The sequence below is a fragment of the Megascapheus bottae genome, chromosome 17, assembly GCF_031878675.1.
Source record: "Megascapheus bottae isolate mThoBot1 chromosome 17, mThoBot2.hap1, whole genome shotgun sequence".
Lineage (NCBI taxonomy): Eukaryota > Metazoa > Chordata > Mammalia > Rodentia > Geomyidae > Megascapheus > Megascapheus bottae.
Window position 1 is genome coordinate 2,345,792 of NC_143525.1, and position 26,059 is coordinate 2,371,850.

The following is a 26,059-nucleotide window of genomic DNA, read 5'->3' on the forward strand; positions in this document are numbered from 1 at the left end:
CTTCGGGTGAGGGGCCGCGGTGACAGTGCCCCCTGGTCACGCAGTGGTGGCTGAGGTCCTGAGAAAGGAAAGCCCTGTAGACGTCGGGAACTCGGCTGGCGCAGACCTGCGGGAGACGGGCGCTGGGAGCGCGTCGCCCCAGCTGCACGGGTCCGGGCCTGGCCTGGGACGCGAGGCAGCGGAGCCTTGGTGGTGGGCAGATATCCCGGGTCCCCGCCCCGGGGTGTGGCAGGCGGTTGGCCCCGCCCCGGGGTGTGGCAGGCGGTTGGCCCCGCCCCGGGGTGTGGCAGGCGGTTGGCCCCGCCCCGCGTCTGCTCCTCGTGACCTCAGCCCCTGGCTCCGCCCTCGGGAGGCGGGACCCAAGTGCGGAGCCGACGTGATGGCGTCAGGCGCTCCCCTGCGGCTTCCTGTCGGTGTTGTCGGCGGAGCCGCGCGGTGGCTGGTCCTGCGGTGGGTCTGTGGTGGCGGAGAGCGTTCGGCTCCCGCACCGTGCGCCGTCCTTCGGTGAGTTAGAAAGGGTCAAGCCGGCAGGGCGGCGTGTGGGGGGCGGCGGGCGTGTGGCAGCATCTCCCTGCTGTCCCCGGTGCCTGGCTTCCCGAGCCCTCAGCCCTTCTTCCTCAGCTGCGCCCCAAACCCGCCCACCGCGCGCCCACCGCGGCTGACAGCCCCCCACCTGCTCCTCACCCCTGCTCAGCCCGCACCACCGCTCTTGGGTGGGCCCCCGCGCCGGGCCCTTCCTTGACCTGGTCGCTTCCCGCTCCTGGGCCTCGGCCTTTCCCTGCCTTCCCTCACTCCTCCTCACCCCAACCCTCCGAGGCAAGCCAAGTGTTCTGCCCATGTCTCCCCCCAGTTCTCCATTCGGGTTCCCGCTTTCCCATCCCTCCAAGATTTGCTCATCCCAAACAACCTCCCTCTGCCCACCTCTCATGGAAGAACTCACGTCCTACATCAGTGCCCTGTTGAGCTCATCTCCTGCTTGTTAACGCTGTCCTCTGCTTTACCCCAGCTCCGATGTCTGCCTTCTTGCCTCACAGATTTGGCTCCTACCTTCCTAGATCATCTCACAGTTCATTTCCCTCGCTTACCACCCTGAGGACATACATTCCTTCCCTAAGTCTTTACCAAACTGTCCCCAGCTCTTACTGTCTCGGTTCCTGCCACCCACTCCTAATCTTGTTCACAATGAGATCTCCATACCCTTTTCTTTCTGCTGTCCCCTAGGGCAACTCTGCCCATTCTTCTCTTAGCCCAGGTTTCATTCAATATGAAAACTCAATGCACAGCCCCTGCCAGCAAGAGTTTTGACATTACAGTTAGACTAGCCTGACTGGTGTGTATCATGTTTCACATGGTTACATGAATGTGAAGGACTAGAGGTCCCTCTCCCCTCTCTTGGGGCCAAATTACCCCTCCCTGCCTTATGTGGTCCCCTGTATCTGTCCCCCGTGATCGCATTTGTGGCATTCATATTAAGGTATGTGTGTGTGCTGGCTGTAGGAATGGTGTCATTCAAATATCTGGAACATTAGAGATGGCCACTCACTCAGCTCACTCTGCCTGGGGCCATCAGTTCTTCAGGGAATGCCACTGTGTGAAGATCACAGAGCTGTGTCCTTGTGTCTTACCCTGGCACTTGTGAAGAAACCCTGTCTCCCAGTACTCCTCTCTGCCAGTGCTGATTGTGAACAAGCCCTGGATATGGAACATGATATGGGCTAGAGGCATAGTATATGTTGGGGAGATTGTAGATGAATGTGTTCTGGGGAGGCTGAGATCCAAGTGGATACCAGAAACTGTTGAATTGTCCCTCCCCCCCATTTGTTTTGTTTTGTTTTGTTTGTAGGTGCTGGAACATTGGGTTTTAGCAGTTTGGGTTCCATGAGCACTGGGAACTGAATTATCTTTCAGTAACTGAGGCAAAAGGACATTGTTGAGGCACCTATGTTCCTCCCACATTAGTGTTTAGAGCCTCCTGGGGGCTTTTTGCTGCACTTTTTCTCTGAATTCTGACCATCTGGTTATATAGAAATCAGCCTGGTGAGGACTGTGTATGTGTTGTTATTATTGTTGATGATGATCAAACCCAGAATCTAGCCTTACTAGGCAAGACTCTTACCACTAGATACTGGATACCCATGTGCCCCTCCCCCAGGCTACAGTGGCAATTTTAAAGGATCCAAGAGGACCCACTGTCCATGCTTTCTGTTGAAAGCTGAATACAGTTCTACCTTCAGTTCAATCCTTCCATTTGGGTGCTGTCTTCTGTCTAGCGCACAGTTTATTGATAGCTTGGTTTACAGGTTGATTTAATGGCAGTGGTATCTCAGCGGCTTCACCATATCAAAATCATATACTTCAGTTTCCCAGTCTATGAAATGTACCTGGCATGTGTATAATCATCAGGTCATTCAACAAGTATTTTTTTTTCTGTATTAGTGTATACTAAGCACTGTTCAAAGTAGTAAAAATGCAGTGGTAAATGAGTCATGAAGTTTTTGTTTTCATTGATTTGTAGTTTGCTTCTTTTTAGAATACTGTTGCCAAGAATATGGGGGAAATGAGAATGGGAGGAAAAATAGAAGAAAGACCCTGAGGTTCCCTGACCTCACATTTCTGCCTAGATAGCCAATTAATAAACCCTTAAAGGACCCAGGCTCTTCTTTAGATTGAGGTCTAAGCCTCAGGGTCCTGGCCTTGTAGCTCACTGAAGAAAAGGCAACAGTGGAGCTTAAGGGCTCTGCCTAGAGCACTGTCCCTGAAAGAGAGGTTTTTGGCCACGGTTTACCATTGGAGCCCAGGAATCATGAGCTAGAAGCTACTGTTTCAGAGGCTTTATACCACTTCTCCTAACATCGACCCTTCGACTACCCTTATCAAAAATCAGACTTTCTTCAGATAGGAGGTACTATTTACTTAGTCAGCACTCACATGTCTGAAAGATCAGCTGCCTTTTTGAATCAGAAGATAACATTGTCATTTTTCCAACTGAAAAACCATGACTCATCAGTTAGTGCAGCAGCTGGATGGCATAAAGGCCTGCCTGTTGTTCTGAATAGCCAGGTTCAAAATACAGGCAGCCGAGACAAGCCATTGGGAGTGGCTGAGAAGCCTCCAAGGAGAAGCCGTTGCTGTTTACAGATGGTTCAAGTGTTTGGGGAGCCTTAAAGCCAGGTTAACCATTCCTTTTCATGTAAGTCTTGTTTAAACCATTTGTTTTTCATTCCTGGGACTCTGGAGGAAGTGAAATCAGACATACTATATATAGAAAGACAAGCAATATGATAAAGAAAAACAGCCAGTAAAATTTCTTCCCATATGTAGAACATTCAAGAAAGGACAGCTGTGAAACTTGGGTACCAGATGGAGGACCTAGACTTAGCTGGTTGGGGTTATGAGTGTGTTTGCCAAGGCTGTGTCTTCTCTTAGGCCTTCATCAATAAGATAGACTTCTTAGTAGCTCTGAAAAGTCCATCCATAAAAGTTTGACTTCAAATTTCCCACCTTGAGTCCTGAGACAGTGTGATCTTATAAAAGGAGTCAGGAAACTGGAGAATTCTCTTATCTCAGTCTTATTTTTAATGAGTCTCTGTTTCTCTGTAAAATTGAGAGAACTGCCTCACAGGATTGTCCAAAGAATTCAGTGAGTTTAGAAAATGAGATCAAAGAAGCTTACTTCGTTCACTCTAGAAAGCTGTGCAAGAGTGAAATGATGCCTGGCTTACAAATAAATAGAGTTGGTGCCATTTGTGGTTTCCTAGATGATGGTAGGAGTTGCCATTCTTCTGCTATCCCACGTCATGTCAATGAGCCCCCGTAGTGTGCCCAAGCTCTCCCCTTTTTCCCACCAGTTTGGTGCCCTGGAAGCTGTACCTGTCTTCAGCTTCATTCCTAGTGTCATGGCCGGGAGTTTGGCCTAGTGGTAGAGTGCTTGCCTAGCATGCAGGATGACCCTGGTTCGATGCCTCAGTACCACATAAGTAGGAAAAAGCCAGAAGTGGTGCTGTGGCTCAAGTGGTAGAGATCTAGCCTTGAGAACGCCCAAGGACAATGTTCAAACCCTGAGTACAAGCCCTAGGACTGGTAAAAATAAATAAATAAAATATTCTGAGTGCAGAAAGATGATCCTAGTCTCATTCAGTGGTGGGTTTGGGGTCTGAGCTGCCGGGTACTGCCTACAAGTCTAAAGCTTTGTTCCATTTTACTAGTATGTTCTAATATCATTGATGGTTACATGTCTACCTCCCCAAAGCATGATAGCATAAAAGTGAACAGATAAGGTACTGCCCTGAGGGAAAGGTGGGTAGAGAGGGGAAAGTAATTGGACAAAGTGAGGGAAGAGGTGACACAATTCGAAAAGAAATTTACTCATTGTCTGACATATGTAACTGTAACCTCTCTGTGCACCACCTTTACAGTTTTTTTAACAGTTTTTTTTTAAAGAGATACTGCCTTGAATTGTGGTTTAAACCCCAAAGTCTTTTTTTATTTTATTTTTTTTATTGTCAGTTGTGGGCCTTGAACTCTGGGCCTGAGTATTGTCTCTGGGCTCTTCAGCTCCAGGCTACCACCCTACCCCTAGAGCCTGACTGCCACTTCCATTTTTCTAGTGGTTAACTTGGAGATAAGAGTCTCACATGCTAGGCCAAGGGCATGTAATCCTAGCTACTCTGGAGGCTGAGATCTGAGGGCAGAAAAGGACCTGAGACTTTTATCTCCAATTAACCTCCAGAAAAACTAGGAAATGGGGCTTGGCTCAAGGATAGGGTGGTAGCCTTGAGCTGTTGAGCTCAGGGACAACGCCTAGGCCCAGGGGTAGAGTGGTAGCCTTGAGCCGAAGAGCTAAGAGCTCTGAGACAGTGCCCCAGGCCAAGTTCAAGCCCCATGACCCACCAAAAAAAAAAAAGTCTCACAGGCTTAGATGCCTGGCTTTGTACCATGATACTCAGATCTTGACCTCCTGAGTAGCTAGGATTGTGGACGTGAGCCACCATGCCCTGCTTCCGAAGTCTTATTCCTAATTGTAAATTTGTCCCTGAGCTCTTCAGCTCAAGGCTAACCACCTACCCCTTGAGCCACAGTGCCACTTTTTGTGGCATTTGTTTGTTTGTTTGCCAGGCCTGGGCTTGAGCTCAGAGCCTGAACACTGTTCTTGGACTTTTTCAAGGCTAGAATTCTACCACTTGAGCCACAGCACCATTTCTGGCTTTTTTCTTTGTATGTGGTACTGAGGAATCTAACCCAGGTCTTTGTGCATGCCAGGCAAAGCATTTTACCACTAGGCCAAACTCCTCTCTCTTTTGTGGCTTTAGTACCTAGTTTTAGGCCACCTTCACTTGTCTCCTGTGCAGCCCTCCCTTCTCTGACTCCTCTTCTTCACTTTATTGTTTTTGGTTTTTCAGCAGATGGTAATTTTGGCAGAACTCCTATTTACTGATAGCCCTCGGCCCTCCTCAATGAATATCCTCAGCTAATTAGTTAATGAGGCTTTACTGGACTTAAGTCCTTAGTTACATTGTTGAGATCTCTGCCTTCCAGTCATGATTGTGTAACTAGCTGAGGGAAGGGCACCTCTGGAACTTAAAGACTTTTAGGTAAGTCCGGGAGTATGGCCTAGTGGTTGAGTGCTTGCCTAGCATGCATGAAGCCCTGTAGGTTCCATTCCTTGGTACCACAAGCACAGAAAAAGCTGGAACTGACACTGTGGCTCAAGTGGCAAAGCATTAGTCTTGAGCAAAAAATGTCCAAGGACAGTGCCCAGGCTCTGAGTTCAAGCCCCAGGACTGGCAAAAATAAAAATGAACCTCTGTAGATAGACAGGCCTGAAGAAGAGGTTTGAACCACTGGAACTGTGGATTGGGGTTGGAACCCAGGATCTGGGAGCCAGAGTGGCTGTATTTTACCTGCCAAGCTGCTCAAGGGTAACCTGAGATGAACTTAAACTCCAGGACCAGGCAAGTGTGACAGTTTGGCCACATCACATACTCTTTTTCCTTGTTGTCCTGGTAACTGGAGTGTGGAGCTGGTGTCAGGTGGCCCTGAGACTCTCTGGTAGGTGTAGTACAGGGGTTGAAGGGTGAGGAGTCAGCAGGGACTGTGGCAGAGCCAAGAGCTCTCTCAGGCTATCTGACCAGGCAGATACGCCTGCCTCCCTCCATGTGCCATGTGTCAGGAGGTCCACTCTAGGTCCTAATTCCTTGTGCCTGCCCTCTTTACTCTCTGCCAACCTCAACTTTAATGAGGACTACTCTTTTCTTTTCTCCTTCACTGATCTCATGCTCTCCTGCTCTCCTGTTCTCCTGTAAACCTTGCTTGTCTTAATGCTTTTCCTATACCTCCTTTCCAGACCACCAGCCAAAGTCTGGGAGTCTAGCTTTTGAGACCCACTATTTTTCAGGATGCACTTTTCCTTTGAACTAAGTAAGCTTGACATTGCTCTGGTGACTGGCATAGGAGTTAAGTTACTCTTGGCCAGAACATCTGTGATAGTTCCTTGACCTGGGACAGTTTCATGTCTTTATCTATCAGGTGCAGATAATAAAGTGGCATTCCTAGGACAATTAGGATGATATAAATGTGACCATCCATGTAACTGTTCTTAAATTATGTTACTTCCTTGAGCTATAAGTATTTGAAAGCAGAAACAACCTTTATAATTTTTGTTGTTGTTTTGTACATACCCACATGCACACATACACAAGCACATGCGCACGCACGAGTCTTAAAGCTTGAACTCAGCCTCATCCTGGGTGCTGTCCCTGTTCTTTTTCACTCAAGGCTTTCTCTCTACTGCTTGAGGCACAGTTCCACTTCTGGCTTTTTTGGTGCTTAATTCTAGATAAGAGTTCACAGAATTTCCTGCCTGACCTGGTTTCAAACTCTAATCCTTAGATCTCAGCCTCTTGAGTTGATTCAGATTACTGTAAGCATGAGCCATCCACACCCAGCAGCAACCATCACTTGTAAAATTTCCCCTGATGCTCTAAAAACTGTAATCCTAGCTGAGATCTGAGGATCACAGTTCAAAGTCAGCTCGGGCACTAAAGTCTGTGAGACTATTATCTCCAGTTAACCACCGGAAAACCCCTGTGGCTCAAGGAGTAGGGCCGTACCCTTGAACTGAAGAGCTTTAGGGGCAATATCCAGGCCTAGAGTTCAAGTCCAACAACCAACATGTGAAGAAGCCTGTGCAGCCAGGTTGCTTGGGCCAAAGTGGAAGCCAGCTGCTATGAGGGATTGAATGAATAGCAATGAAATTCTTGTAGATTTGGGTAGTTACATCCATCCACTGGGATTGTAGATTCCGTTAATAGTTGGGATTCTTCAGGGCCAGTGCTGGGTGTTTTTCCATTGTGAGATTGTGAGCCTGAGTGATCTGGTGCTCGGCCAGCATAACTTCCTAATAAGTAGCCTATTGTGATCATAACTTTCTGGGCGCATTTGGATGTGTCATTGTACAAACTAAATTCTTACAGCCCAGTGAAACAAAAGGGTGTGATAAAAGAACTCCTTTTTTCTTTTTTTTCTTTTTTTTTGTCAGTTGTGGGGCTTGGACTCAGGAGCTGTTCTGAGTCAAGGCTAGTGCTCTACCACTTGAGCTGCAGCACCACTTCCATCCAGGTTTTTTGTTTTGTTTTGTTGTTTTGGTAAGAGTCTCACAGGGACTTTTCTTCCTGGGCTGGCGTTGAACTACTATCCTCAGATCTCGGCTTCTTGAGTAGCTAGGGTTACAGACATAAGCCACCAGAAGCCAGCAAGAACACTTCTTTTAGAGCTGCTTTAGTTTTGGTTATGCCTTCTACCACCTAGTTGGCTGATACTGGACCCAAACTCCTGCTTCCTGGTCCCCACTAGTTCTTGGCACCTTTAACTGAAGCATCCCTCTTGTGCCCTAAAGTTGTTTTTGGTTCCCTGGCTCCCACCACTATCCTACGAGCCCTGGGTTTTTATGCAGTTTCTGGCATGAAGAGCTATTATCACCTTCTCCTGGCACACTGGACACCTTTGGCTTTTTCCTCCCTTATTTCCTTCCTTAAAATCTATTCTGAGCCAGCACGTGGCCTAGCTACTCTGGAGTCTGAGATCTGAGAATCTCTATTCAAAGTCAGCCCATGAGACTCTTATCTCTGGCATGAAGAGCTATTATCACCTTCTCCTGGCACACTGGACACCTTTGGCTTTTTCCTCCCTTATTTCCTTCCTTAAAATCTATTCTGAGCCAGCACGTGGCCTAGCTACTCTGGAGTCTGAGATCTGAGAATCTCTATTCAAAGTCAGTCCATGAGACTCTTATCTCCAATTAACCACCAGAAAACTGGAAGTGGCACAAGGTGTGCCTACACCTGTGCCTCAAGGTATAGCGCGGTAGCCCTTGAGCTGAATTGCTTAGGGACAACACCCAAGCCAAGTGTTCAAGTCCTACAGCCAACAACAGAAATCTACTGTCTTTGCTTTTGTGTTGCTCTCCTTTTGTTTGCAATTTGAGTGTGCTGGGTTGACTGCCTGCTGCATACTAGGAGGAGACTTTGGTTGCAAGGAATGTTGGGGGAGCATGCTCATCTGGTGCCATCTTTCCCTGCAGATGACATGTGAGTTTCTTTGGGAGCAGCTGCTTGAGTGGAAATGCTCTCCGTGGTGGAGAATGAACTGGACTCCCGGGCTGCCATCCCGGTAAGTAGGTACCAGAGGATCTAGGCTGGGAAAGACTACAGGGAGCTGCCATTGCATCATCAGCTTTTTCTCTTGGAAATGAATGGATATGATCCACAAAGACACCCAGGTAGAGAAATGTTTTCCAACAAAAGAAGTTCTGAAGAGATCCTACCCTTTTATGTTTACACAGTGAGCATGTGTGTAAAGCATAGTGGGAATTCAAGGTGGTTTATCTGAAGACCTCTGCCTCAGGCTGTGATTAGATCACAGTTTTTTTTTTAAAGCATTGATTTGGTCTAAAGTAGCTATTCCCAGCACTGGTCATTTGTCTGTTTCACTAATGGGGTACAGTGATGGCTTACAGATATCTTTGAACACTTATCATTTTTCAAATGTAATTGTTAGTGACCAGTTCACCAGAGCCTCTCAGATCCCCTTTCTTGGAGAACTCTGCTTGGCACTAGTTCTTAGCTATCTTGGGCATCTGAATTGATACAGTTCCCTTAGAAAGACATCCAACTAAAGGCTTCATAACACTGACACTGACATGGCTCTTGCGGTAGAAGCCAAGATTTCTTTTTCTTCTCCACTTAGAAAACTTGGTGCTAAAAGCACTGTGGTCTTAATAAGTCTACATTCTAAATCTGGTGCTGGTGGCTCACACCTATAATCCCAGCTAATCTGGAGAGTGCCCAGGTTCAGTCAGACACACAGACAGACACGACACACACACGGCCACTAGAGGTCAGGACCTCTAGTCTCTCTACTGACTTTCAAGCAAAAATCTCCTTTCCCCGTTTTCTGATCTGGGACCTGGCCCTAAACCTAAACTAGCTCAGTCTTCTAGTGAGGTCTTACTTGTACTGACCTCCTGAGGGCACGGATTTCTTTTTTCTTTTTCTCTTTCTTTCTTTCATTCTGTCAGTTGTGGGACTTGAACTCTAGGCCTGAGCATTGTCCCTGAGCTCTCCAGCTCAAGGCTATTGCCCTACCCCTTCAGCAACAGTGCCACTTCTAGTTTTGTGGTGATTAATTGGAGATAAGAGTCTCCTGAGACGTTTTAGTGGCCAGGGTGGCTTTGAACTATGATCCTCAGATCTCAGCCTCCTCAGTAGCTAGGATTACAGGTGTGAGCCACTGCACTTGATCTACATTTTATAATACATGTACTTACAAGAGCTAGGTACAGTGCTAAGTACTGGGAATAGGATAATGAATTAACAACTAGTCTTACCCACAAGTAACAATACCCTGGGTGCTCTGGAGCCAGAGTATTATTTCTACTTAACAGATAAGAAAGTTGAAGCTCAGAGAGGTTAAATGAAATGTCTGAGGTGCCCCAACTGGTTACCGACCCATCTGAGACTGAACCTAAGCCTTGGTTCTGAGGCCTTGGAGTGTGCATATACACAAGCACTCTGCTGCTGGAGTTTGAAGTCAGTTCCTTGTATCCTGGAGACTGAACTCAGAGCCTGAGCACTGTCCTTGGGCTTTTTCCTCAAGGCTAGCACTCTGCCACTTGAGCCACAGCACCATTTCTGGCTTTTTTCTTTCTGTGTATGTGGTACCAAGGAATCGAACCAGGTCTTTGTGCATGCTAGGCAAGCAATCTACCACTAAGCCAAACTCCCGGCCCAGTTCCTTGTATTCTTGCTTGGCTTTTTTACTCAAGCTGCTTAAGCCACATGCCCACTTTAGGGTTCTTGGTGATGAGACTCTCTAGATTTGTCTGCCTGGGCTGCTTCAAACTATGATCCTCAAATCTCATCCTCCTGAGGGACTAGGATTACAAGCATGAGCCACTGGTGCCTGGCTTGGATTTTTCTTAATATAACAATACTTATGTGTTTTTAACATGGTGGCTAAGCACATTTTCTGGCCACTGAGCCACACCTTCAGCGTTTCTGGATATTTTTGGTGCTCCAGTGTAATATTATATACCTTTGCTTAACTCTACAAAACCTTGATCATGTTAATCGGTTAAGAAACATCACCCGTGTCTTACCGAGTCTCCAGGTATTTAAACACAAGATTATAGGGCTAGACATCTACTGAACGTTGGTTTGAAAATGAAAAGAATTTATACCAAAAAAAGCCTTCAAAAACAAGTTCTCTATATTTAATCTTTATTTGATATAATTAACATGTAGCAACTTTTCAGAAGGAATCTATATACTAGTGAGTGGTCAGTGTGGCTGGAATTGAGCAATAGGCCAAGGGTTATATTATAGGGACTGCAGGATTTTCTTCTAAAGATGTCTTCTGTGTGGCACTGCCTAGGTCATCAAGAAGAAGCTGGTAGGATCTGTGAAAGCACTACAGAAGCAGTATGTGTCCCTGGATACAGTGGTCACGAGCGAGGACAGCGATGCCAACACCATGTGCAGTGCCCTGGAGGCTGTGTTCATCCACGGCCTGCACGCCAAGCACATTCGTGCTGAGGCTGGAGGAAAAAGGAAGAAACATGGACACCAGAAGCCTCTGCCTCAGCCTGTCTTCTGGCCCCTCCTGAAAGCTGTCACCCACAAGTGAGATCAGCTTGGAGAGGTTTTGCTTCAGGGAGGAACTTCCTGTGTGGGACACTTGGCTTCTCTTGCCGCAGCTCTGCAGAAGGCAACAGATGGCCTGGCCTGTGTTGTGGTGTAGAGACAGCTGAGGAGATAGGATAGGATTGTGCCTGAAGGAAAGGTTTATCTCCAAACAGCCACAAGACCTAGGCAAACTCACCCTGGTGCCTATGGCTGCTTCCTACCCCAGGGCTAGTGACCTGTCAGAATTATGCAATTACAACAGAGTGTATATGGCCTTCAGAGCTAAAGACTTTTGTTGTCTCTGGCCCTTTACAGAAAAAGCTTGCAAGCCTTTAAATATCTTTGCAAGTGTGTGTGTGTGTGTGTGTATTCATAGTAAGGTTTAGAAGTTTCAGAAAGAGCGAAGTCCAGGTAGAATACCTGAATAATCACCCCAAGACTCTGGCTTTGGCCTTGCCCCTACCAGGCTTTTGAGCAAGTTGCTAGCACTCTGACTCTAATGGGTATTAAATGTCACCTTCAGCCTGAAGGTGCCCTGTCGGCCTCTGGTCTGCTTTCTATGACTACAGTGACTTTCTATTTGTCCCCTATCTTATTCTGTGTTTCCTTGGGTTGATGTGTGCTGAGCTGAAGCGAGCTAGAGCTCAACCACACAATGGGGTTAGGGGAAGGGCTTCACTCACACACTTGAGGCATGCCCAAGGCTTTGTGGTAGAGTAGAGGAGGGCTATTTATGTCACATCAGGGGATTCAGGAACTGAGTTTGGTACCCCTAGAATCTGACCTTCTCTAGAATGTGCATAGCTGTGGTTAGGTCATACAAAAACATTTAAATCCTGTCACTACCTTGGGATCCCTGGATCTATATCCCGATAAGTTCCCTGGGGGCTTCTTCTACATGTGTGGGTATGGGAACCTTTGCTCCGTGTGACCTGATTAATATGATATTCAAGACCCTCCATTACCTGGCTTTGCAACCTAACCAGCACTCCCTGCCCCAACACACATACACACACACACACACACACACACACACACACACACACACACACACATATCCCTGTTGTAATTGGAGTTGTTACACTTCTACTCTTTATGTCTTTTTTCTTTCAGTGCGTTATGCCCAGAAGGTTCACTGTCTTTGCTTCTAGAAAGCCTTCAGGGCTCAGCTCAGAAACTTTTCGTGGTACTTTTCTTACTCTAACTTAGAAATGTGCCAGCCTCTTACCTCACTACCAACAAAGAGGCGCCATGTGCTCCTCAATGGCAGTTTCTTGGGGATAGGGGTGAAAGCTCAAGGGTAGGGCAGTAGCCTTGAGCTGAAGAGCTCTGGGACAGCACCCAGGCAGAGTTCAAGCCCCATGACCCCCCCAAAAAAGAAGTTGAGAGCCAGGTGTCAGTGGTCCACACCTATAATCTTAGCTGCTCAGAAATCTGAGGATCACAATTTGAAACTAGCCAGTTGGGACAAAAAAAAATTGTGAGACTTATCTCCAGTTAAGCACCACAAGGCCCAGAAGTGGTGGTATGGCTCAAGTGGTAGAATGCCTGCCTTGAGTGAAAAAGCTATGGAACAGGGGCTGGGAGTTTGGCCTAGTGGTAGAGTGCTTGCATAACATGCACAAAGACCCGGGTTCAATTCCTCGGTACCACATACATAGAAAAAAACCGGAAGTGGTGCTGAGGCTCAAGTGGTAGAGCTCTAGCCTTGAGAAAGTCCAAGGACAGAGCTCAGGCCCTGAACTCAAGCCCAGGACTGGCACAAAAAAAAAAAGCTATGGAACAGCATCCAGGCCTTAACTTTAAGCCCCTGTCCAAAAATTTGTTTATGCCTACATATATTTGTAGTCATTATCAGAGTTTCTTACTAATCCACAGATTAAACATTTTGCATATCAGGGATTTGAAGTTTTTCCTTTATATCAGTCGTGGGGCTTGAACTTGGGGCCTGGGCACTGTCCCTGAGCTCTTTTGCTCAAGGCTAGTGTTCTACCACTTTGAGCTACAGCTCCACCTCTGGTTTTTTGGTAGTTAATTGGAGATGAGTCAAACAGACTTTCCTGCCCTGGCAGGGTTTGAATCACAATGCTCAGTCAGTTCTCTGCTTCCTCAATAACTAGGATTGCAGGGGTAAGCCACCAGTGCCTGGCTTGAAGTAATTTCTTAAAACGAATCTATTCTCTTTCCAGACATATCATCTCAGAACTGGAGCACCTGGTCTTTGTCAGCACGGATGTGGGCCGCTGTCGGGCCTGGCTGAGGCTGGCCCTCAACGACGGCCTGATGGAGTGCTACCTGAAGCTGCTCCTCCAGGAGCAGGCCCGACTGTGCGAGTACTACCAGCCCACAGCCCTGCTACGAGACGCTGAGGAGGGCGAGTTCCTCCTTAGCTTCCTGCAGGGACTAACATCCTTATCCTTTGAGCTCTCCTACAAGTCTGCCATCTTAAACGAATGGACGCTTACCCCCTTGGCCCTCTCTGGGCTTTGCCCACTCTCTGAGCTTGAACCTCTTACTACCTCTGGTGCAGAACTACAGCGGAAGGAGTCTCTGGATTCAATTTCTCACTCCTCAGGCTCAGAGGACATCGAAGTTCATCACTCAGCCACAAGATCCAGCGGAATAGGAAGCTCACTGCCTCTTCTCTCAGCCTTGACACAGCCAGTTCATCCCAGCTGTCCTGCAGCCTGAACTCTGATAGCTGCCTGCTCCAAGAGAATGGGTCCAAGAGCCCAGACCGTTCTGAGGAGCCCATGTCCTACGACTCAGACCTAGGCATAGCAAATGTTGATGATTCTGACCCATCTCTACAAGAGTAAGCATCTTTCCCCATGCCCTCCTTCCCTCTCTTCACCCTTCATCTTTGCTCTCCTTCTCCCCAGCCAATGTGATTGTCTCAGAACTCTGCTAGGGTATAAAACTGTCAGAGGACTCTTGAGTTCTTGCTGTAATGGAAGAACATGGCAGAGTTGAAGGGAGTGGATTAGAAGAGCTGGTATAAGCTCTGATGTTAACAAGTCACTTGGTCTCTGAGACTCTGAATGTGTCATCTCTATGTAGATGGAGGAGGCTAGTAGTTCAGAGCATCTAAACAACTTGTAGCATTGCCAAGGAGCGTAATGCATAAGGTGTGGCCTCACAGAAGACCTGGTTGGGGTGGGGGGTACAAATCCAGGTGCAAATAGGAACAAGTGAATGTGTGGCAGACTTGCTAGACCAGAGAGAGGAGCCTGGGACAGAGCCTTCTTCACATAGCCTTATTTTATTTTACTTTATTTTTTTGTGCTGGTACTGGAACTTGACCTGAGTGATGTCCCTTAGTGTTTCCTGCTCAAGTGCATGATCTACCACTTTAGCCACAGCTCCACTTCCAGCTTTGGGGGGGGGGGGGGGGTGGGGATTAATTGGATAAAAGTCCCATGGGCTTTCTGATCCTCACATCTCAGCCTCCTGAGTAGCTAGCAGCAGTAGTAGTAGACGTCACCCATGCATGTGCCACCAGTTCCCAACTGAAGATCAATTTTTGAGTTATTTATAGTTGAATTACCAAGTTGTATGTTAGGCAGTCTTACTCATTCCTGTCTCATCTACCTTATTCTTCATTCCTGTTTTTGTGGCCATAATTATTAATTTCTAGTATACTCTTCCAAAAGTTTCTAAATGTGTTCATAACAGATACTACTAATATGCAGATCTTTGTATTTCTTCCTCTTCCATATCCCCCTGTTCCACACAGGAAGTATATGCACATGGTTCTGTGCCTTACATTGGAAGAGATCTTTTCATATCAGAGCATCTGGTTCCATGTACCAACTTGATTTATTTAGTCAGCCCTATATCTATACCCATGCCTGAATGGACATGAATGATCTTTCATTCAGATTTTATATAAGTGTCTTCATTCAGTGAATTCCTAAAGTAAAATTGCTGAGCCAAGGAAAAACTGATTTAGAATTTTCACAGATACTAATTCCATTAAATGCCCTTCCAGCAGAAGTTATCCTCAAGCTTAGATGTTTACTTATCCACTAGGTAAATACAGCAACCTTTTCTCCAGCCTCCCTCATGACATTTCAGCTCATATCTAGGACATCTTCTCCACTCTTTGTTACCCACCTCCTGCCTTGCTTCCGGTCTTCATGGGGTTGTTACTGGTCTCGAATGGCGCCAGGAATGGTTGGTGTATGGACAGGGTAGTTTCCAGTCCTGTGTCTCTCCTTCCAAGTCCAGTAATATCAGACCAATTGCTGGCTTTTTCTGAAGCTCTGTTTCCTCATCTTGAAAATGGGGAGATCCCCTCTGATGAAGCCTTTGAGGACCATAGTGAGTGCCTGTCAGTGAGCTGAGCCATGGGAACGTCTGCTAGACTACCCAGAAGGCTTCTGAACACCAGTACATGAGATGGTATTTTCAGATGTCGGTCCAGCTTCTAAAGATGGCTGCACCCTTGGCTGGCCATGGGGGACTTGGGCTTGTTCATCTGCCTCCTTACAGACCAGCCAGCTTCTCTTTATCATGTTCCTTACCTTTATCTTACATTGAGTCTTCTGACTGGAAAATTCCAGTGTAAGGTTATTGAATCAGTAACCATCCACTAACGGAAAGCATTATTCTGGGTCTTGTGAGTAAACTCAAAAGACAACAGTCAGGATGTAGAGATGAACACTGATATGAACACACTTTGGAACATTAAACTCTCAGGTGCATAAACCCTTAGGGCCATCATATTTAGAGGTAGGCCTCAAAATTAGTCTGAGCATACCAAGAGGATAAATGCTTTGAGGAGTATATGTTGTGAGGATAAATGATGCTCATTGGAGCTAAGAGTTCACTTAGGTTATCATGATTTTTGTTTTCCTTGCTACATAGTTTCCACTGGGTAGCCTAGGCTGGCCTCCAACTGTCAGTCCTCCAGCCTTCACCTCCCAAGGGTTGGGATTATAATATATAAACATTTTTGATTTTGTTTTGTTCTGCTACTATCAGAGACTTAAACTCAAGGTGTGACTCTTGCTCACAGCTGGTACTCTACTACTTGAGCCATGCCCTCAGCTTGGTTAACTGGAGATGGAATCTAAAGGGCTTTTGTGCTGGGGCACAATCCTCTGGATCCAAGCTTCTTAAATACCTAGGATTGCAGGCTATGCTGTTTAAACAATTGGTAACTTAAAAGTGTGCATAAATCTAGATATTGCTGGGCTCGGTGGCTCACACCTGTAATCCTAGCTACTCTGGAGGCTGAGATCTGAGGCTCAAGGTTCAAAGCCAGCCTACACAAAAGAACCTGAGACTCTTATCTCCAGTTAACTTGTAGAAAGTAGGAAGTGGGGCTTGGCTCAAGGGTAGGGAGGTAGCCTTGAGCTGAAGAGGCCAAGTCAAGCCCCCTAACCCACAAAAAATAAATAAATAAATAAAATCTAGGTATTGGTGGCTCATGCTTGTAATCCTAGCTACTTAGGAGGCTAAGATCTAAGGAACACTACATAGTCAGCCTAAGGAGACAAATCCAAGAGACGCTTATCTTTAGTTAACCAGCAGAAAAGTCAGAACTGGAAACATAGCTCTAGGGATAAACCTATGAGCAAAAAAGCCAAGCAAAAGCATAAGGCCCTAAGTCCATCCCTGTGGTTTACCTTCTTTTCAGTGATCCATTTTTAGAGACCTTAGCAAGAACCAGCACCTGCCTGTCTCCTCCTTACTGATGCCTCCCTTGGAGCTGAGGCCACAGTGCATACATCCTACCTGGCTTGTTGATTTAGATACAGTCTCACTAACACCCCACTGGTCTCCATTGAATCCTCCAAATCTGCCTCTAGTTATAGCTACTATCCCCTTTCATCAGACGCCTTTCCATCTTCCTTTCACTGGCCTTTGAGTAGGTGTACACTCTGTACATACTAACTCATAATGCAGCAGCCATTTCTGGACACATGAGGTTTCTCTGGCCCCAATCCAGCTTTGAGGGGGACCAGCCCTATACCTCACTGCAGCCCTGTTGCTCCATTGTCTGTTCCAGAGACAAAGACATCCTCACCTCACGCAGCCCCTGCTGCTATGGAGCCCTATTCTGAGACACTGGGCCTGGGGGCATTCCTAATGCAGATGGCATTGGCTCACATAGCCATTCACTTGGCTTGGCAAACTCCCAAGTTCATGTTGCCTCTTCAAAATGGTGGTCCAGTCCCATCAAGTAAGCCTTTCGGTTGAGACTGGAGCTGTGGCCTTAAGTCCTGCCTTTATGGGACATCAGAGTAGGGCTGTGTGCCATAGGTAATTAAGAGATTGTTGTGTAAGCTGGGCCCATGGCTTACACCTGTAATTTTAGCTACTCAACAGGCTGAAATCTGAGGATCACAGTTCAAAGCCAGCCCAGGCAGGAAAGTCCATGAGGCTCTTATCTCTAGTTAATCACCAAAAAGTTGGAAGTGGAGCTGTGGCTCAAGTAGTAGAGCACTAGCAAAAAAGCACCGGGACTGCACCAAGGTCCTAAGTTTAAGCCCCAGGATCAGCACAACAAAAAGAGACAGAGACAGAGAGTGTTGTATTGTTTGGTTTGTTTTTTCAGTCATGAACCTGAAGTTTTCCATTTCTGCCCATGATTGCAATAGTCTGAAACATTCTAACCAGCAACTTGTTATTCAAATGTTTTCTTTGTTTAAAAAATGTCTAGGGTATTGTCAGAATTCAGCAAAGCCCCAGGTAAACCCTATGCCAGGCAATGGACCAAGCCAAGAGATCGAAAACCCCATATCACAGCCCTCGCTGTCCCTTGGGCCTGCCACCAGCACCCAGCTGCACTGTGATGGGCCTGCAGAGCTCCCTCCTGCCCCAGCATCCTCCTCAACCCAACATGGTAGCCACAAGCAAGAGCCACTCCCCCAGGAACCCAGCACCCTGGATGAGCAACTGCCAGACACAGCCTCGGCTGTCTCTGCAGGGAACCTGTCAGACCTGCAGCCTTCTAGTCCCATCCATGCCACAGTCAGCCCAGGAAGTACCCAGCAGAAGACCCTGGAGCGCAGTGGAATTGGACTGAAGCTTGGGGTGTCCTCCCCTACCAGTCCGGTGAGTATGCAGACTGCCTGTGTAATGTAGGGGAAGAGCCTCAGAGCTGAAACAAGGTTCCCAAGCTGGTGACCTTGAAGTGGTTTCTGCCTTCTCCCCATTGCCTTCCTTTCTTCCCACATGTACTAGTGTTGGCAGCTTTGTAATGAGCTGAGGCTTCTTGGGCTGTGAGTGGTACGGAGGAGCCGGGGACTCTGCTGGTCACCTCCCACACGTGTCTCCTATCACCTCCATTTTCGAAACTGAGAATATACTAAGTGGATATTTCTACAGAATGCCATGTTTTTTCTCATTTTTCAGCATGAGCCAGATTTTAGAACTGCATTGTGGCAGCCATCAACCAGTTATGGCTATTAGGCACTTCAAGTATGGCTGTGCCAAACTAAGATAACGTTTATTGCTGGCTTGTTCAAAGGAAAATATCTTTTGGATATATTAGACGTAATAAGATTGTTAAAATGAGTTTGTGTGTTTGTTTTGTTGACGCAGGGGTTTGAGTTCAAGGCCTTGAGTTTGTTAGGCAGGCATTCTAACATGTAGCCACATCTCTAGCCCCTTTGTGAGCTAGTTGCTTTGAGATAAGATCTTGCTTCCTACCTGGAACTGATCTATTTTAGACTTCTCATAATTACTGGAGTAATAGGTATGCTCCACCACACCCAGTGCTCTCTGTTACAAAGTGATCTCTCAGACTTTTCTGCCCCGACTGGCCTTGAGCCTCAATCCTCCTGCCTCCCCACCCCCAAGTACTTGGGTTACAGTGTGAACCACCACACCTGGCTATTGCTCCCACTTTTCAACTGGGTTATTGAGCTATAGTTCACATATTATATAATTCATATACTCAAAGTATAAGTTGGTATTTTTTAGAATGTTTATAAGATTGTGAAACCAGCCAGGCACTGGTGACTCACACCTGTAATCCTAGCTATTCAGGAGGCTGAGATCTGAGGATCACAGTTCAAAGCCATCCCAGACAGGAAAGTCTATAAATTCTTACCTCCAATTAACCATGTTAAAAACCTGGAAGTGGAGCCATGGCTCAAAGTGGTAGAGTACTTATTAGCCTTGATCACACCAGCTTGGGGCATGCTGGACACTGGCATCACACCAGTAATCCTAGCTATTCAGGAGGAATGCGGTTCAAAACTAGCCTGGGCAGGAAACTCCATGAGACTCACCTCCAATAAATTACTCAAAAAAAAAAAGTCAGAAGTGACGCTGTGGGTGAAATGGTAGAAAATTTTCCTTGAGTCAAAGAAGCTCAAGGGACAGCGCCCAGGCCCAGAGTTCAAGTGACTACCACTAACAACAACAACAACAACAACAAAAGAGTGGGAAACTATCACACAGTCTAATTTGATATCATGAACTCTCCTTAACACCACAATCTAATTTTATATAAAAATTTTACCCCTTCTTAATGAAACTTTCCTTTCCTTCCTTTACCACATACCCCCTAACTCTAACAACCACTACTTTATTTTCTACTGTGATAGATTTGATTGTTCTAGAAATCTCACATAAATGAAATCATATAATAGGTGATCTTTTGTGACTGTTCTCTTTTGATGAACATACTTTGACTTTTATCCATATTGTAACATGTATTTCATTCCTTTTAACTGCTGAGTATTGTGCTATTGTATATTCTTTTTTTTTTTTTTTTTTTTTTTTTGTCAGTGGTGGGGCTTGAACTCTGGGCCTAGGCACTGTCTCTGAGCTCTTCAGCTCAAGGCTATCCCTCTTATCACTTGAGCTACAGCAATACTTCCAGTTTTCTGGTGGTTAAGATATGAGTCTCAGACTTTCATGACTGGCCTGCCTTTGAACTGCAATACTATAGCCTCCTGAGTAGCTAGGATTACAGGCATGAGCCACCTCGCCCAGCTTCTGTTGTATATTCTATAGTATGACTAAGTCACACTGTATGCTGCTGCAGATACTCATTTATCAAGTTTTTGTTTTTTATATTTTGGTGGTATGAGTTTTAGACTCAGGGCCTGACACTTCCAGTCAAGTGTTCTCCGATCCTTTTTGCTATAGTTATTTTTCAACTAAGATCTTGAGTTTTTGTCCAGGCAGACCTTAGACCACAATCCTCCTATCTGTGGCCTCTTGCATAACTGAGATTACAAGTATTGCACCATCACTTCCCAGCTTATTGTTTGAAATGGAGTATCACCAACTTCTTCCCCAGAATAACCTCAAACCGTGATCTTCTGGGTCTCTCCAAGAAAGCTGGGATTACAAGCATGAGCCACCATAGTTGACTTCTACAGGGTTTTGTATGGGTGTATGTTTTTAATTCTCGTGGCTGAATAAATCGGAGCAGAATTTTTGGATCATAAAAGAACTCTTATTTTTAGTAGAACTCCCAAATTGTTTTTCAAAGCACTACCCTAGTTTATATTTCAACCAGCAATGTATTTCCCCACATGCTCAACAGTAGTTATTATCTAGTTTATGTACTATTATTATTACTACTATTATATGGCCATCCAAGTGGGTGATGACTTGTCATAGTTTTAATTTACATGTCCCTGATGACTAAAGATGTCAGTGTGCTTTCATTTTCTTATTGGTAATTTGATCCTATTTTGTGAAACATTTATTCAGGATATCAACCTATTCCTAAAACAAACTGTATGTGGTTTCTATGTTGGCTGCTAAAGGCTCTCAATATTATAGATACAATTTTTTTTATTAGAGGAAAAAATATATATTCAGGAGTCTTGGTTTGCCTTTTGAATTTGTTAATAGTATTTTCCCTTTTTTAAAAAAAAAAAATTCAGTTTAGAACTGGAACTGAGGATCTGGGCGCTGTCCCCAACCTCAAATCTAACACTCTACCACTTTGAGCCACAGCTTCACTTCTGTTTCTCAGGTGGTTAATTAGAGATAAGAGTCTCACAGACTTTACTACTTGGGCTGGCTTTGAACTGCAGTCCTCAGATCTCAGCCTCCTAAATAGTTAAGACTATAAGTAAGTGTGAGCCACCAGCACCCAGCTCTGTATTCTTTATTGAATAGAAGTTGTTCATTTTAGAAGCCGGGATGAAATTCAGTGGTAGAGGACATGCCTGACATGCATGGAGACCAGGGCTTCTGAATTTTAATGTTCAATTTATTAATAGTTGTTTTGGCAGCTCTGGGTTTTGAACTCAGGATTTGGGTGCTGTTTCTGAGTTTTGCTCAAGGCTAGTGCTCTACCACTTGAATCACAGCCCTGCATTCTGGCTTTTGGGGGGATGGGTAATTGGAGATAAGAGTCTCACAGACTTTCTTACTCAGTCCAGCTTCAAACTGCAACCCTCAGATCCCATCCTCCTGAACAGCTAGGGTTCTAGGTGTAAGCAACTGGTGCCTGGCTTGTTGATCTTTTTGTTTATAGTTTGCATGGTGTTTTGTGTAATTTAGGAAATCTTTATCTCAAGGCTCCAAAGGCCTTTTCCTATGTTTCCTTGTAGGAGCTATGGTAGTTATCTTCCACAATGCTTATGGGGTTCATATTTGTTAATGGATGAGGTTGTAGTCAAAGTTTGTTTTATGCAGCATCATTCACTGATTGTGACTACGTAAATCCTGTAACTATGAAACTGCAGCTCAGACCTCATACATTCTATCCTGAAAATGGCTTCAGGGCTGTTACAGAATCTTGAAGGTTGTACTAGATTCAGGTGGAGGCACACTGAGGGTTGTGCAAGGCTCTGCAGCCCCTGCATGTCTTCCCCTATGGTCCTCATCTGTCTTGTTTTCATTACTGAGCCACATACTTTTTATCGGACACATCTTTGGAAGGGTGGTGGGGTCACCATCAAGTTTTATGGCTTAGAGACATGAGGATCAAGATTCAAGACTAGTCCAAGCAGAAAAGTCCGTGGCTGGGAGTTTGGCCTAGTGGTAGAGTGCTGCTTGCCTAACATGCACGAAGACCCCAGTTCAATTCCTCGGTACCACATAGATAGAAAAGCCAGAAGTGATGTGTGGCTCAAGTGGTAGAGCAATAGCCTTGAGGAAAGCCCACGGATAGTGCTCAGGCCTTAGTTGAAGTCCCAGGACTGGCCAAAAAAAAAAGAAGTAGAGGAAGAATGAAAGAAAAGGGAACCAGCCTTGGTGTGACTGGTGACCAAAACTGTATGTGTGTGCTTTCCCAGGGGGCCAACACACCCTCAGCCATCTGCAAGGAACCTGTTCCCACTATTGCTTTAGAAAATCAGAGGTTTTCCTTGGAGAATCATCTGGCAGTGATTCTGTAGTCAGTAGACTATGTCTGAGCATTTCCTAGTAGGGAGAGAAGCGCTCACCCTCCATAGCCATGAGAGTCACACTTGACTCTGTTTTTCCTGTTCCTTCCACCACCTCCCCTTTATTACCTTACATTAAAAACATTTGAGAGCTGGGCACTAGTGGCTGAAGCCCATAGTCCTACCTACTTAAGAGGCTGAGGCCTAAGGCTCATAGTCTGAAGCCAGTCTAGGCAGAAAAGTCCCTATGAGACTCTTATTCCCAACAAACTATTCAAAAAAAGCCAGAAGTGGTGCTGTGACTTAGTGGTAGAGTGCTAGCCTTGAGCAAAAAGAACTCAGGTACAGTGCCCAAGCCCTGGTTTTAAGCACCATGACCGACCAAAAAAAAAAAAAAAAAGTTGGGATTTAAGTCTCTTTATCAGTGTCGTGTCCTTTTCCGGGGCATACCGAGAAGATTAACTGGAAGACTAGCACCATGGCTTAGTGAGCATTGATTCAACCACCCACCCATCAAGAAAAAGAAGCAGGGGGGGGAGAAAAAACTTTTCAACAGACTTGTAGATGCTAGGATGGGGTAAGCACAGAATCATGGGGCTTGTAAGGGTCCTTGCCTCACCTGGAGGATGGGAGCTAGATTGGCTAAGGAAACTTCCAGAAAGAGGTAATAGGAACTCTCGCATCAGGGCCATGGGCAGGGGTTGTAGATGGCAGAATCTCTAGTGTGCTGGGATTTGCCCCTCCCGTCCCTTGTCCTCAGGGAATGCCCTAGGTCTTAGTGACCTAGGAGGGCTTTGCTCAGAACCCAGTGTTGTACCTAGTCCTCAGTAGCCATTCTGATTGATATATCATCCTATCCCTGGCAGAAAGGAAAGGCTATTTCTAAGGGCCCTGTGGAGAAATAAGATTCTAGGCAGCTCCCCCAGGCACCTGATTTAGAACTTGCCACTCTTTGTCGGGGTCCTTCGTCCCCAGTCCCTCTTGACTAGTAGGAGGGATGGGGAAAAACACACCCCAACCAGTCCAAGCCGCGAGAGGAGAGGGCCCACTGTCCTCCCGACCTCCTGCACTCAGCCTTCCTTCCCCGGAGCACGAACAAAAACGCCACACAGCTTCCTCAAGGCAGGAATCTCTCTCCAAAAAACCCCCCTCCTCCTTATATTGGGTGCAGGAGCCTATCAGCACAACAGGTGGGCAGGACAAAGAGGTCCACCTGTTTACCCCTACTACAGGTCTCAGCAAAAAGTTATTAGACATGGTTACTCAGCCCCCAACAACTCTTGGCTTCAGGAGTTCTGAAGCATCTGAATGGATTTACCTGTCCAAATCAATCCTTATGGAGCAACCACAGCCTGACCTTTCTTCCCTGTGTACAGAGCCAGGGAGGGCAATCTTGATCGAGGGATTGGAAATAGCAACATCAGGGTGAGGTTAGTGGCACTTAACAAAGCAGCTGGGCTGGTTCCACCCCTCTGTGATTCATTTCCTCCATGCAGACAGACACTTTGGGCAGCCTGCCAGCTTCCTTGTCTTTGCTTTCTATGTTTAGGCACAGAAGGGCAGGAGGGCCTGAAATAATGAAAGAAAGGAACTGGAATCCATTCCCACAAGCTCACTGACCCCAGATCTTCCCTCACTTTCTTACTGAGCATCTTCAGACTCAGAGACTGCAGCAAACAGATGCCAGGGCCTGCCCTCTGAGTGTCTGCCCAGAAGCAGGGACCAGCTTGACATCATGGCCCAGGCTGTTATCTTAGTACCCAGGGGATTGTGGCCAGAGGATCCCAAGCTTGAGGTCAGCCTAGGTTACACAGTAAGAACCTGACTCAAAAACAAAAGAGGCAGTGAGGCTGGGTACAGATGGCTCACACCTGTAATCCTAGCTACTTCGAAGGCTGAGATCTGGGGATTGCAGTTCAAAGCCAGCTGGTACAGGAATGTCCCTGAGATTCTTATCTTCGGCTTGCAGTATAGCTATGGTTCAATAGTAGAGCACTAGTCTTGAGCAAAAAAGTTCAGGGATACCGCCCATGCCCTGAATTTAAGTGTCAGAACCAGAACACATACACTACAAAGGATCCAGTGAGGACTGAGCCTCCCTCACATCAAACCCTGTGTGCAAGGCATACATACTGGGACGACTGGATAGCCACTCAGTGAATAGTACAGTTGGACCTCTTCCTTACACACACACACACAATAATAATAATAATAATTCAGAATGGATTATAGACCTTAATGTAAGCACTCAAATCACAAAGCCCTTATGAGTCAGTTTTAGCTTTAGCAGCCAGTTCTTAGATACTCCACCAGCACAAACAACGGGGGAAAAAGTAGAGCTGGGCATGGAGGTTCATGCCTGTAACCCTAGCACTCAGGAAGCTGAAGCAGGAGAGTTTTAAGGCCAGCCTGGGATTCATAAGAAAAGCCTTATAATCTGGGGGCAGTCAGCATGGATAAACCCATTAGCCACAAGAAGAGATAGGTGTTCCATGCTAATTAAACATTGGGGAAATGCAAATAAAAACCACAATGAGGCACCTCTTCTCACAAGGATGGCTGATCAAGAAGACATTAGAATTGTTGGAGAGTTTATAGAGGAACTGGAACCCTTAGACATTGCTAGTGGGAATGTAAAATAGTACGGCTATGTTGGGAAATGGATAGTTCTTCAGGAAGATAAACTTAGAGTTACATATGTCCTAGGTAAGTATACGCGCGCACGCGCGCACACACACACAGAGAAAAACAAGTCCACAAAAACGTGTGTGAAAGTACATGGCAGCAGTATTCATAATAGCCCAAAAGTAGAAACAACCCAGTGAGCATTAGCAGATGAGTAGATAAACCAAGATATGGTTCTTGAACACCATTATTTGATAGTAAAAAGGATTGAAAACTACATATTTGAAAGGAGGATGAACCTGGAAAACATTAAGGGGTCAGTTTAAAAAAAAAATGCCCTATTATATCCTAAGTCATTTCATCCCTTTTATATGAAATGAGCAGACGTGTACAATTCTTCGACAGAATGCTGAAGAAAATTCATTCCTATGTGGTTTCCTAGAGGTAGAGTGGTTGTGGACAAGTAGGGGTGACTACTGTTGGGTAGAGGGTCTCTTTGGGGGATGACATGAATATTCTCAACTTAGATTTAGAATAGTGGTTACACTGCCAAGACTACTGAATTGTAGATTCATTTTTTGAAATGGGTCATGTTATGCAATGCAGAGCATGCCTTTGCAAACATATTTAAATACTCTAAAACAGACACATGCTGCTTTCCTTTTTTCTTCATAGAAAAGCATAAACTGGATCTCTGAAGATGACTTTTATCGGCCCCCTTAAGAGCATGCTCTACTGAATGCTTCTACCAGCTGTGCAGCGTCTTCCCGAGAGACTCCAGAGCCAGAGTCTGATCTCCACAGGCGTCCTTCTCAAGGACCTAGAAAGAGCTGCTCCCTGGGAGCCTTGGACAAGGCATATGTGCATTCCCAGGGCAGGGAGAATGCTGGAGCAGCCCCAGTTAAAAAAAAAAAAGAACAGTTGGACCCTAGTGGCTCATGC

General features: G+C 46.0%; 1 protein-coding gene and 1 pseudogene across 2 annotated transcripts in view; one reads left to right on the forward strand and one right to left on the reverse strand.

Moving 5' to 3' along the window:
• Positions 1 to 353, reverse strand: part of LOC150050782 (leucine-rich repeat-containing protein 37A2-like) — a 106,867-nt gene extending 106,514 nt beyond the window's left edge. Inside the window, 1 exon segment of the mRNA XM_090349364.1 lies at positions 1 to 353. The gene's annotated coding sequence lies outside the window, so the exon portion shown is untranslated.
• Positions 302 to 26,053, forward strand: LOC150050786 (pleckstrin homology domain-containing family M member 1-like; annotated as a pseudogene). Its single transcript, XR_016538223.1, has 6 exons — positions 302 to 504; positions 8,579 to 8,667; positions 10,930 to 11,177; positions 13,370 to 13,995; positions 17,851 to 18,245; positions 25,793 to 26,053. The product of XR_016538223.1 is annotated as a pleckstrin homology domain-containing family M member 1-like (transcript).
• Positions 26,054 to 26,059: the final 6 nt, after the last annotated feature.